Genomic DNA, 12,548 nt, shown 5'->3' with positions numbered 1-12,548 from the left:
GTATTGAGGGGTAACTTGTTAGATCCTTCGCCAAGGCAGTGCCAAATAAAGTTGGGGAATTTTTGAATCCCTGGGGCAATCTTGTCCAGGTTAGCTGGCCTTTTGTTCCTGTCAAAGGGTCTTCCCACTGGAAGGCAAATATAGGTTGGCTCTGTGGTGCCAGCCGGCAACAGAAGAATGCATCTTTCAAGTCCAATACAGTAAAAAATGTTGCTTCTGGTGGGATCAAACTCAGCAAGGTATATGGGTTTGGTACATTTGGGTGCAAGGTCTCGATAGCCTGGTTTACGAGCCTCAAGTCCTGTACTGGCCTGTATTCATCTGTCCCAGGTTTTCGAACAGGCAAAAGGGGTGTGTTCCATTCTGATTGGCAGGGCTTAAGCAGACCATATTTTAATAGGCGGTCCAAATGTTTCTGGATGCCCTCTGCTGCTCGCCGGGGTAAGGGATATTGCTTTACAGATACAGGGGTAGCCATAGGTTTTAGGGTTACTACAATTGGAGCTATATTCTTAGCCATTCCTGGTGGGCTATTTTCGGCCCATACTCCTGGTGGCACCTGTAGAGTTCGGAGGAGCTTGTTTAATTCTGTATCCAATGTGGGTTGGACTTGCAAGGCTGACATTAGACGCCATGATTGTTCCTTAGGTACTGAGAGGGTAATTATTCCTGCTGCTTTTGATGGCAGTTTCATTTCTGGACCTCGAGGAGTGAAGGTGATTTGGGCCTGCAATTTGGACAGCATATCTCTGCCTAAGAGAGGTATTGGACACTCAGGTATATACAAAAACTGATGGGTTAAATGATGTCCCCCAAGCTGGCATTCCAAAGGTTGGAGGAAAGACCTCTTGGCTGACTGTCCAGTGGCACTTTTAATGACTACACTTTTGGATGCCTTTTTCTGCAATAGTTCTGGGAGTACTGAGTATTCAGCCCCAGTATCAATCATAAAGTCTATTAAATGGCTCCCTAATTGAATCGTGACCGTGGGCTCCTGGAAGCCTAACTTTATGGAGTCCGGTCGTTCCTAGTCTTGCGTAAAATCCTCTTCTGCCAGTCCAATGAAATTGTCTCTACTCCGTCCTTGTCCAGGTCTCTGATATCTTCCATCTCGGATCATTCCCCGTCCCCGTCCCTGGTTTCTTGGGCCGGAGCCTGGGCCTGGGCCTGGGCCTGGGCGTACTTCTTCCAACCTCAAGGGTTCAGGACACTCCCGCTTCCAGTGACCCTCCTTCTTGCAATTCGCACATTGATTCCTTCCCAGTGGTGGATTCCTTCCTCGCCCTCGCCCTCCATTTAAGGGGCGGTAGTCTTGCTTCACTGCTGTGGCTAGCATTACCATCTTTTCCTTCTGCCACTTCTTCTTCTCTTGTTTCTCAGCCTCATCCCTATTCCGATAAACTCGGCGTGCAATGGCCATAATTTGGCTCATCAGCATCCCTTCCCATCCTTCTGATTTCTGAATTTTCTTACGAATGTTAGAAGCGCACTGGGCCACAAATGTAGCAGTAATCATTCTGCTGTTTTCAGGGGCTTCAGGGTCAAAAGGAGTCCATATACGATAGGCTTCCTGCAGCCTCTCTAAAAAGTCTCCCGGACTCTCATTTGGTTTTTGTTCTACTTCTGAGACTTTAGACATATTAGTGGGCTTCTGGCATGCCCTGCGGATACCTTGCACAAGTGTCTGGCGGTAGGTGGTAAGTCTGGCCAGGTGAATTGCATTGTTTGGATCCCAATTAGGATCTTCCAAGGGAAAGTTGTCCTGAAGATGACGATCAATATTAAAAATATTTCCCACTCTGGCCTGCTCACGCAAATATATCTGTGCCTTTTCAATTATGTCTCTCCTTTCCTCAGTGGTGAAAAGAGTATTTAGGAGCTGGCGACAATCTGTCCAAGTAGGACTATGAGTATTTACTATTGAAGTCACCAAGTCCATCATAGCCTGAGGTTTTTCTACGAAAGATGGGGTGTGTGTTTTCCAATTCATCAGATCCGTAGTCGTGAATGGAATATATTGCAGGGTCGAAGTTCGAGGTGGCCGTGGTCCGAGTTGCCCGTTAACCAGCACAGGCTCCTCAAGTGCATCAAATATTCTTCTAAGAGGGGCTACTACGTGACCTTTCTCTTCACTTTGCTCTAGGGGCCTCAAATCATAGGGGATGGTATCTGTCCCAAGGCGTTCTTTTAGCAGCTTTATACGCCTGGCTGTATTGCTTGCTGACCGATCAAGGTCTCCCTGTAACTTCTGTAATATTTCTCTGGGACTTGGATGTACAGGGGTTTGGGGTGGGCAATCAGTTGTTCCACTAAAGGAGACTGTAGATGGAGGTCTATTAGGAGTCACAGGTGGAATAACCACTTCTGCTTGGGCTTTATTATAGGACTCCAATGCCTCCTGAAGATATTTATCATAATCTATCAAGGAATCAAGCTCTGTGACTCCACCCCCATTATTCATTCCAGTTTCTTGCCTTGGGGTTACAACTGGTGGAGTGTTTGGATTAGGCTCCCCTCGGCGTGGCGCATAGGGTGGAGGTGAAAGCACCTCTTCCTCTGGCCCCTCAAAAATGGGTTTGAGTTTATTTGGCAAGATTCCTTTCCTAGCTTCGGCTTTTACAGCCAATAATTTGCATCGTTTGACTTTGCATTTCCTTATCCATGGAGGATTATTATTTAATGTGCTCAGCCAAGAATCTATATATGAAAATTGTTCTGGGCACCCTCCAGTTTCCTTGGCGATATCAGTCCAAAGTTTGCTTACTAAATTTATATCAAAGGTTCCCTGAGATGGCCATCCAGTATTTTGTTTTGGCCACTCTAATTCACATAATGTTCTCAAGCGCTCTGGCGTCATTTTGACTCCATATGCCCCTGAGAAGGCTTTCTTAAAATTATTTAACATACATTCAAGAGGTGTATTTTCCCCCTTTGAACCCCCAACTCCCATTGTATGGCCCTGTGAAGTATCCACTCAGTTACTCACACACGCGCTTTGTGAGGTTCCTTGCCCAGATGAAGTCGCCTTACTGGGAACCGAAGTACTACCCACTCCACACTCAGGTCAGCTACAGATTGTTCTGTACTTTCTCACACATACAATGCGCTGGATACTTCACCACACTCTACCTCCCAATTTTTCCCTTTTCCTCCACCAGACCAACATCTGATGTACCCAACCACCTAGCGTACTCAGTTCCCCCTTACTGAGACGCAGAAGTTTGATCAAGACTTCTCTTCCTCCCAATTAATTGGAGGGCCAAAAACCCCTTTGTGCACTTACCCTTGGCTGGTTCCCTGTTTATTTCTCTGGTTCCCCCCGGTCCGTCGCCGCCAGTGAGCAGGGTATCAGACAGACGAGTCTTCTGCGTTCCCTTGGAAAAAATTTCCAGTGCGCGCTTGGGTAAGCAGTGGTCCTCTCTCTTGTACCCTGCCCAGTAGGGCGAAGGGGCTGCGTTCCAGCAGACCACTTATCCGAGTCACAGGGGCACCATAAAATGTAGCACCCTGCTTGTGGTTAACGCTTAGCTGGAATGAAATATTCAACGCAGCAATAGAGAAATTAAAATAGTAATTTATTTGTCAGACAGATAAATGAGAGGCACAGTGGTATATGGTTACCAAGCTCTGGCCTGGCCTCCTGCCATTCTGGCCAGCACTTATATTTCCTTAATCCAGCCCCCTTGCTCCTCCTGTGGCTGCCTCTGTCCAATCAGCCTGGTTGAAATTCCTATTGGCTGTTTGCTAGAACCAATCACAAAAGATACACCCATTTCCTTTTGTCCTTTTATGGGACACAAAAAGCTATATATTCTTATATCTATAAATGACAAATAAGTAGTAATATATCTTACATGTGTCTCAACAAGGAACCTTAATTACCAGCTCACCTCTTGCCCTCCTTGCCCTATTGCCTTCCAAAACAGATGGTTAATCTTAACTTTTTATCTTCAAGGATCTTGAGTTCACATCATCATTGAAAGATCTCCTTCATTTGGAGGTCTCTAAACAAAAGGCCTGACAACCATATATCTAATGATGTTTCCTGCTTGGCAGGGGGGCTGGGCTGGTGGCTGACTTAATTTCAGGATAGTTACAACTCTTACAACTATATGAAATAAGAATCTAGCATTTCTTAAATCCTTTGCATAATTACATTTAAGCCAATATATTTAATACATAAATAACCTTTTAAAAGGAAAAGAAATCTTAAAAGGATCTCAGTTTAAGAAAGAAACAACTTTAGAAAAGACTTCCCAAAAATGCTCTCTCCCTTTCTGCCAGCCAGATGCTCTTGGCCTTTTAACCTTAGGAAAATATGGCTCAAGTTTAATGGGAGGCACATGGTGTTATTTTACTATTTACCCACTCTTAATTTTGACCACTCTTACAGCTTAATTGTACTCTGTAACATGCAAGGTCAGTGTCCTGCTCTCAGCCTGTAATTCCCTTTTTACGACTTTGAGAATTGTTTTCTGCTATAAATCAGGGGGCCCCCTTGTCTAGGAGGAAAAACATTGCCAAGGTTCTTAGGCAGCTGGACTTCTGCCTGGCATGAAACATTTGAAAATCTTTAAGCTCATTTTAAAATACAAGCCCTGATCAAACATATAAGCTTTGATAAAAATGCAGGCTTATGATTAGATGCCTCAATATGACCCAAATAGGGTGTAGAATGTGGTTTTCCACTCATACCCCTCTCAGATTCTGATCAAATTATAAGCCCCCCTTAAATCCAACTTCGTGAAGATTTTCCCAGTCCTGACCTTCGTCAATAAATCCCCTATCTTTGGTAAAGGATAGGCTATGGGGACTGTTACCGAATTTAGGCGCCTGAAATCACACACAAGATGAAGCTTATCTGTGTTTTTCTTGCTTACAAAGAAAACTGGGGAAGCCCCTGCTGCAGTGGATTCTCTGATAAAACCCTTTTTTAAGTTCTCGTCTAAAAACTCCCTCAAGGCTTGCATTTCTGCCTCTGACATAGAATAAAGCTTCCCAGGGGGGAGTGGCCCCTGGCACCAAATCTATCTTGCAATCATACTCCCTATGGGGGGGCAGCTTATCCGCCTCCTTCTCACTAAAAACGTCCGTGTAGGCAGCATAGTAATGAGGTATGTTCACTTCTCCCGTGTGAACCCCTTCCCCTTCCACATTAGCTCCCCGGACTCCCACCGGATCCTCCCCTTTTCTGCCCAAACAATTCTGAAGACAGTGGGCCGAAGCAAACGTGAGCGATCTTTGGTGCCAAGCTACGGCAGGGTCATGGTTGGCCAACCAACTCATCCCCAATACCACGGGGTGGCCACTCAGCTTAGTCACATGGAAAGACAGTGTCTCAGTATGGCGGTCCACATCCATTCTCATAGGCGGGGTCTGGTACGCGACATCTCCTGCCACCAGGGGCCTTCCGTCGATCGTCTGGACCTGTAAGGGAAAATCTAAAGGAATTAATGCCAGTCTCTGCTCCAGGGCCAAGTCAATGTCAAAAAAATCAGCTGATGCCCCAGAGTCGATTAATGCGTGAACAGTCAGATGGCGCCCATTTGGGAGTTGTAGTTTCACTGCCAAAGTGATTCCAGGGACTGGAGCACCGGCTCGGAGACCTCTTGGTTCTTCCTTTCCTGGCTGGGGGTCTCCACTTCCAGCCAGGGTTTTTCATTTCCCTGGTCCTGCTCTTGTGCTCCGTTGTCTTCCTTCACTTCTGCGCCTGACAAAGACTCCCAGGTGCGGCGTTTTGGACAGTTTTTGGCAATATGTCCAGGCTGGCTGCATAGGAAGCACTTCCTAGTCTCCTTCCAGCCTCTCCTCTCCTCTTTGGACGCTGTGCTAACGGTCGACGCGCACCGCTCCCAGTTCCATCGGCTCCTCCCCATTCTTTCTGGGCCCGCCGCCAATTTTGCGCTCTGGCATCTCTGGAATGCGGCTTTCGCGCCAATTTCTCCCGGCTGCAGCCTTTCTCTCTGCCTCTCTGGCTTCCTCCCTCAAACCAATCTGAAGGCAGATTCTCACTAGTTCATCAAAGTTAGAGGGTTCTGGCATCCTGGCAAGCTGATCTTGCACCTCTGCATTCAAACCCCCTCTAAAGATCGCTTCTGCCAGGGGAGAGTCCATAGCCCACTGCAGCTGATGTATTAACGTAGCAAACTGAGCCCAGTAAACTCTTACTGGCCTGCTGCCCTGCTTCAAGCTCAGGAGCTGTTGTGACGTGACCTTAGTATGCAAGGTACTCAGGAACACTGTGTCCATCATGTCTATAAAGTCCTTCACGCTTCTCAGGGCAGCGTGATTCCCAGCCATCAAAGGAATCATTCAATCTCTCGCACTTTTTTTGAGATGTGCGATCACAAACGCAACTTTCTCTTGGTCTGACCTAAGTTATTTTTCCTCAGCTCCAACGTGTATAGCACCTCAGTGCGGAAGCTGGAGTATCTGTAACTGTCCCCATCAAACTTATTGAGGTGTAAGGGTACAATCTTGCTACCCTTGTTTGCTCTCTCAGCCTCCAACAATTGAACTTGTAAGTCCAGTTTACTAGCAAGTTGCTCAACCTGCGATTGTAGTAAAACATTTTGCTGCCAGACAGTCTCCACCAATAGCCCTGTTCCGGCACCCCCCACCGCCCCCTTCAGCGGCTCCGGTGTACCTTTTTTCTCTTTCAATGGATTCTGCATTGCTCTGCTTCTCTCTCCTTGCGAAGAGCACGGTGACTTCGGGAATGCTGTGATGGCTTGGGAATACTCTCCGCAAGAAATGCTTCTGCTCAGTCAGAGGTACATATATACATCCTTTATTTTACATATGTACAAGCAGCACACATAATCATGCGTCCGAATCCTGTGAGTCAGATTCCCGAAGTGACTTACATCTGCCCCTTTTCCAGCAGAAGAGGCGAGGCATTCTCAATTGATGTCTCTGCCCCCTGCGTTTTAACCCTCTCCTTTCCTGAGCAGATGGAACCGGCACTGCATCGCTGTCAGTGCCAGAGCTTCCTGTGCAGGGTTGAGGCTCTGCTCCAGCATCTGAGAGCCTTCCCTCCTCCTGACTTCCCCTCCTTTCCTGCACTGGCACTTCCTGCCCCCCTTCCTCTGCTTGTCTCTCCTCCTCCCCTGCGTTCTCCGGCAATACCATGACATGGATGGAGCCTTTAGAAAAGTCCCCTATCCTCAGTGACTTTGCTGCTGTCCATTGGGAGAGATAGGAAGCCCAGAACACTTGTTCTTTAGATGTCCCTTTTATGAAGAGGCACGTAGTAAGATCATTGATCCCCTACTGGTGAGGCTCACGACTTCCTGCAAAAGCAAAAATTTGACCTTTTGCTGTTAGGCAAAGATCAGAAGATGACCTGGATGGTCACCAGATTCTGTGTACAAATATGTAGGCGCAGACCATCGCCCAACTCAAAATAGTCCGGCATGAAAATCCCCAAACTCGGTTCCATGGGTGACTCTGAGTCAACTCCCTGGGATAGTTTATTGTTGTACATTGTTTCTAAATTTATAGTTCTACATTGTTTTTATTGTCTGTTTTAACCATATTTGCACATCAGTTTCTAATGCTGTGAGTGTCCTCTATTTCAGAAGCTTCTACTCTGCAGCCTCTTATAGTTGTTTTAACTGCGAGTCTTTTAGTTCTTATGCTCTTACAGTTGTTTTAACTGCGTGTTTTTATTTGTTTTTAGTTCTTAACTGTTTTAATTATGAGTTTTTACCCATCCATTATCCGTGTTTAATCTTGTATTTTATTCAGATGTTTTATCCTATGCTTGTTTCTTTGTCCTTATTTGTTCTAACAATTATTGGTTAAAAAAAAAAATCCTAACTGCTATTTTATTTATATGTTGTTGTTGCTGTTTTGTTTTTTATCCTGGTCTGTGACCATAATAAAGTTCATTCATTCATTCACTGGCACATCTTAGACTATGTAATTGCCTGAGCAGAAGATCGTTGTGATGTGCTCCTTACTAGAGCTATGACGAGTGCCGACTGCTGGACAGATCACTGATTAATACGCTCCACGATGACTATCAACGCAGGCTTCAAGGAAGGAAACCAAGGTGCAAAATGAACACTCCAGCCCTTCAAGATCCTATTAAACAGGACTGCTTCCAAACTACTCTTAAGGATCATCTGCTTTCAGAATTCCCTGATAATGTCGAGGGACACTGGACCAAGGTAAAAACATCCATTATTGCAGCTTGTGAACAAACTATTGGATACCAAGCCAAGAAACACCAGGACTGGTTTGATGAGAATGACAGTGAGGCTGAACACATTATTGACAAGAAAAGGAAGGCCTTTCAGATCTGGTAAAGAGATAGAAACTGTGCCACGAAGAAAAAATCCTATGCCAATGCTAAGGCTGAGGTTCAAAGAAGAACCAGAGAACTACACATGCTGGATAAAAAAAGTTCAAGAGATTCAGCACTTAGCCGACACTCATGATGCACAGAGTTTCTTTAAAGCCATAAAGATCATCTATGGGTCAATAAATCATGGCATATGCCCCCTACGCTCAGCAGACAGTATCACACTTCTAAAAGAAAAAGAAGCTGTTGCACTGAGCTGGAAAGAACATTACAAGCATCTCCTTAACCGTAACTCCCCTGTAGCTGCGGAGGTCCTCTCACAAATTCTGTAAAAATAAATTAGAGAGGAGCTTGTAGTATCTCCCGATCTGGGTGAGTTGTGTACAGCTATTAACCAAATGAAAAACAACAAAGCCAGCAAATCTGATGGGATACCGGATGAAGTCTTCAAAGTGGGTGGAATTGAACTTGCACAACAACTTCACAAGCTCATCAAAAAAATCTGGTAGAGAGAGGAGAGAGAGGGGAGATCTGAGCAGACTTTAGGGGTGCCAAAATTAAAAAAGGTGACAGAACGGACTGTGGAAACTATTGAGGCATCTCTTTATTAGCTGCAACTGGCAAAATTCTTGCAAGGATCTTAGCAAACAATCTTTTAACAATATCTGAGGCGACCCTTCCTGAATCCCAAAAAGGTTTTTGACCATCTGGGGGACAGTGGACATGATTTTCACTGTCCAACAGCTTCAAGAAAAATGCAGAGAGCAAAACCAGCCCCTGTATATGGCGTTTATTGACCTGACTAAGGCTTTTGACACTGTAAATCGTAATGCCCTGTGGACTGTCCTTCTGAAAACTGGCTGCCCAGATAAATTTGTGAACATCATTCTGCTCCTCCATAATATGACAGCAACAATCACAGATAACAATGGCTCTCAAAGTGAACCATTCACAGTGGGATCAGGTGTTAAACAGGGTTGCGTTATCACCCCAACTCTATTCATTATTTTCGTTGCCAGGATCCTACACTTTGTCAAAGAGAAACTCCCCTCCGGAGTAGAAATCATATATTGAACAGATGGAAAGCTTTTTAATCTGAGCAGGCTGAAAGCAAAGAGTAAGGTTACCATAACTTCCGTCATAGAGCTTCAGTATGCTGATGACAACATAGTGTGTGCACACTCAGTGAATGACCTCCAAACCATCCTAAATATATTCACAGAAACTTGCGAAAAGCTTGGCCTATCACTCAACATCCAAAAAATCAGAGTGCTGCACCAGCAAGCACAAAGCAGTCCTCCAGTATTCCATGTTCTTGTGATCCGTACACACCTGGATCTTGTGCTGCGCCCCTATTAGCAGATGTCTCCATCGCCGAAATGCTGCATAAAGCTCTGCTGGGGCCCCGGCTGCAACAGTACTGCTCCGATGGCCCGGTCTGACGCGTCGGTCTCCAGCCTCATTGGCTTCTGCAGATCTACCTGCAGGAGCTGCTCTTCCGAAGCGAACGCCTTCTTCAGCCTTTCGAAGGATTGCTGGGCACTTTCTGTCCAGACGAACTTCTTTTTGCTACTGAGACAATCTGTGATGGGCGCTGTCAAGTGGGCGAAGTTCCTGATGAACGTCCGGTAGAAGTTGCTGAACCCTAGGAACCTTTGCACGTCCTTCTGGGTTTTGGGGGTCTTCCACTCCAGCACCGCCTGTACCTTGCTGGGGTCCATAGCTAGGCCCCTGGGAGTAAGTTGATTTGGCAGTCAAAGGGCCTATGGGGGGTAGTCTATCCGCCTCCTTCTCGCTGAAGACCTCCTGCAGGTCAGCATATTGTGGTGGCACCTCCCCTTTTGGCTCCACAGCCATCCCAGCAGTGAGCTGACCCGAAGGTGACCGTCCGCTGATGACATGCCCCTACTGGATCATGTAGTGCCAGCCAGCTCATCCCTAATATTATTGGGGGTCCTGCCAGTGTGGCTACATGAAAGGCAATGGTCTCCGTGTGCCTGAAAACCCTCATTCTCTTTGGTGGGGTCTGGTGCGTCACTTCCCCTCCCAGAAGTTCTCTGCCATCGATGGTGGTCACTTGCAAGGGGAAATCTAGGGGCAGCAGGTGGAGTTGGTGCTCCAGAGCGAAGTCCTTGCTGAAGAAATTGCAGGAGCTGCCTGAATCCAGCAGCGCCTTCACCTTGACTGGGTGCCCATTCGGGAGTTCTAGCACCACTTCTATGGCTATATCTGCCTTGGGGGGGTCTGGCTGGGGCACTTCTATTGGTTGCTGGCCTGGCTGCTGTGCCCGCTGAGTGGCAGCCAAGCGTTGGCGTTTCCCTGCGCCTGCCCCTTTTCCCCCTCCTCCTCACAGCCAGCGGCTCCCACCATCCCTTGCCATGCCTTTCTTTGAGGGCAGACCCTTGCAAAATGTCCTGGCCGTTGGCAGAGGAAGCACTTCTTGGCAGTTTTCCAATCCCTTCCCTCCTTCTTGCGACCTTCACTGGAGTTTGAAACCTCTCGCGCGCGCCATCTATCTCCATTGCCTCAGCCGGCTGGGAAGACTGCCTCGGCATTTCAGGAATGCGGTAGTCATGGCAACGTTCCCCTCTCCCTTCGCGCTTCTCCTGCGCCCGCGCTTCCTGGCGTACTCCAATCGCAAGCACAGCCTTGGTCAGCTGGTCCATCGACTGCGGGCGGGGCGCGCGGGAAAGCTCGTCCTTCACCGTTGGGGACAACACCTCCTCAAACAACATTTGAATGGGCTCAGAGTCCAGATCCCACCCGAGCCGGTGGATCAGCATCGCAAAACGTGACCAGTACTCTCTAACTGATTGGCTCCCCTGCTTGCACCCCATCAGTTCCCGGCGAGTCACATTTTGCTCCACTTGACTGGAGTACATTGCATCCATTGCGCCAAAAAATTTCCTACGGTCCTTCAAGGCAGCATTTTGCGTCGCCATTAGGGGCCTGACCCATTCCCGGGCCCCATCCTGTAGATCCCCAACAACATAGGCTACCCTCTCCCCATCATCAGCAAAGTCATTATGCTGCAGTTCCAAAGCGTACTCTATTTCCGTTCGGAACGCGTTATAGTCTTGGGGCTTCCCCCCAAACTTGTGTACCAGTCCCGGTACCTTCCTTGCGACGGGGGTGGGTCTGACCTGTGCATCCTGAGTCCGCCTTTCGTCTAGCCGCACCGTCAGCAGAGCCACATGCTGTTCCAAATCTCGGTTCCTCTCCACCAGATTTTGCACTCCAGCTGCCTGCTCCGTGGCGCCTGCTCATCCGGTTTGGCTCATGGTGCTGCCTGCCTGTCGCTGTGCACAAGCAACGTCAGGGACTGACGGAATGCTGTAATGGTTATATGGGGTTGCTCGTGCGTAAGTTGCCGCCACTCCTGGGTGGGTGGCCTGGTTAAACCTTTCCTGGCTGGACAGCCCTTCACTTCGTGGCTGTTCAGTCGCTGGCAGAATCCGTCAGTGGGCGTTTCTTGAATTTCTTCCAGCAAAGAAATTCTTTGACGCCAAGTCTACGCCTACTTTCCCTGCGCGGAGGTCTTCTGTGCAGGGTGGGTGTGGGCAGCGGAGGACCTGTGCTCTCCCCGCTGGTCTCCAGCGAACAGTCCTGGAGCCCTCTCTCCGATTCCCCCATCCGCCCCCCTTTATCCCTGGTGTTACGCTGATTTCCTTCCCCAGCTGCTGAGTCCCCTCTCTCCCTGCTTGGCCCTTCTCCGGCATCGCTTGGGAGCCCTGCCTCCACTTCTGGCTCTGATGTCAGTTCCCTGACACAACCCGTCTGCAGTGCCACATATCCAACTCAATGGTGTAACGTTGGAAAATATTGGTCACTTCTCCTACCTGGGAAGTTATCTTTCCAAAAGGGCTGACATTGATTCCAAAATCCAGTATTGCCTGAGCTCTGCGAATGCAGCTTTCTCCCGATTGAAGTGCAGAGTGTTTGAGGACCAGGACATTCGCAGGGAAACCAAAATGCTTGTTTACAAAGCTATTGTACTACCAACCTTACTGTATGCTTGTGAAACGTGGACCACTTATAAACGCCATCTCCAACTCCTCGAAAGATATCATCAATGGTGTCTCCGAAAAATCTTACACATCACTTGGGAAGACAGGCGAACCAATGCCAGTGTACTGGAGGAAGCAAAGATCACCAGTGTCAAAGCAATAAGTCTTCAACATCAACTTCGTTGGACTTGTCATGTTGTGCTGACTACTCTATTCCGAACTTAAAAATAGAA

This window comes from Podarcis gaigeae (genome assembly GCF_964106915.1).
Source record: "Podarcis gaigeae genome assembly, chromosome: W".
In the NCBI taxonomy this organism is placed as follows: domain Eukaryota; kingdom Metazoa; phylum Chordata; class Lepidosauria; order Squamata; family Lacertidae; genus Podarcis; species Podarcis gaigeae.
Note: the sequence above shows the minus strand (reverse complement) of the source record.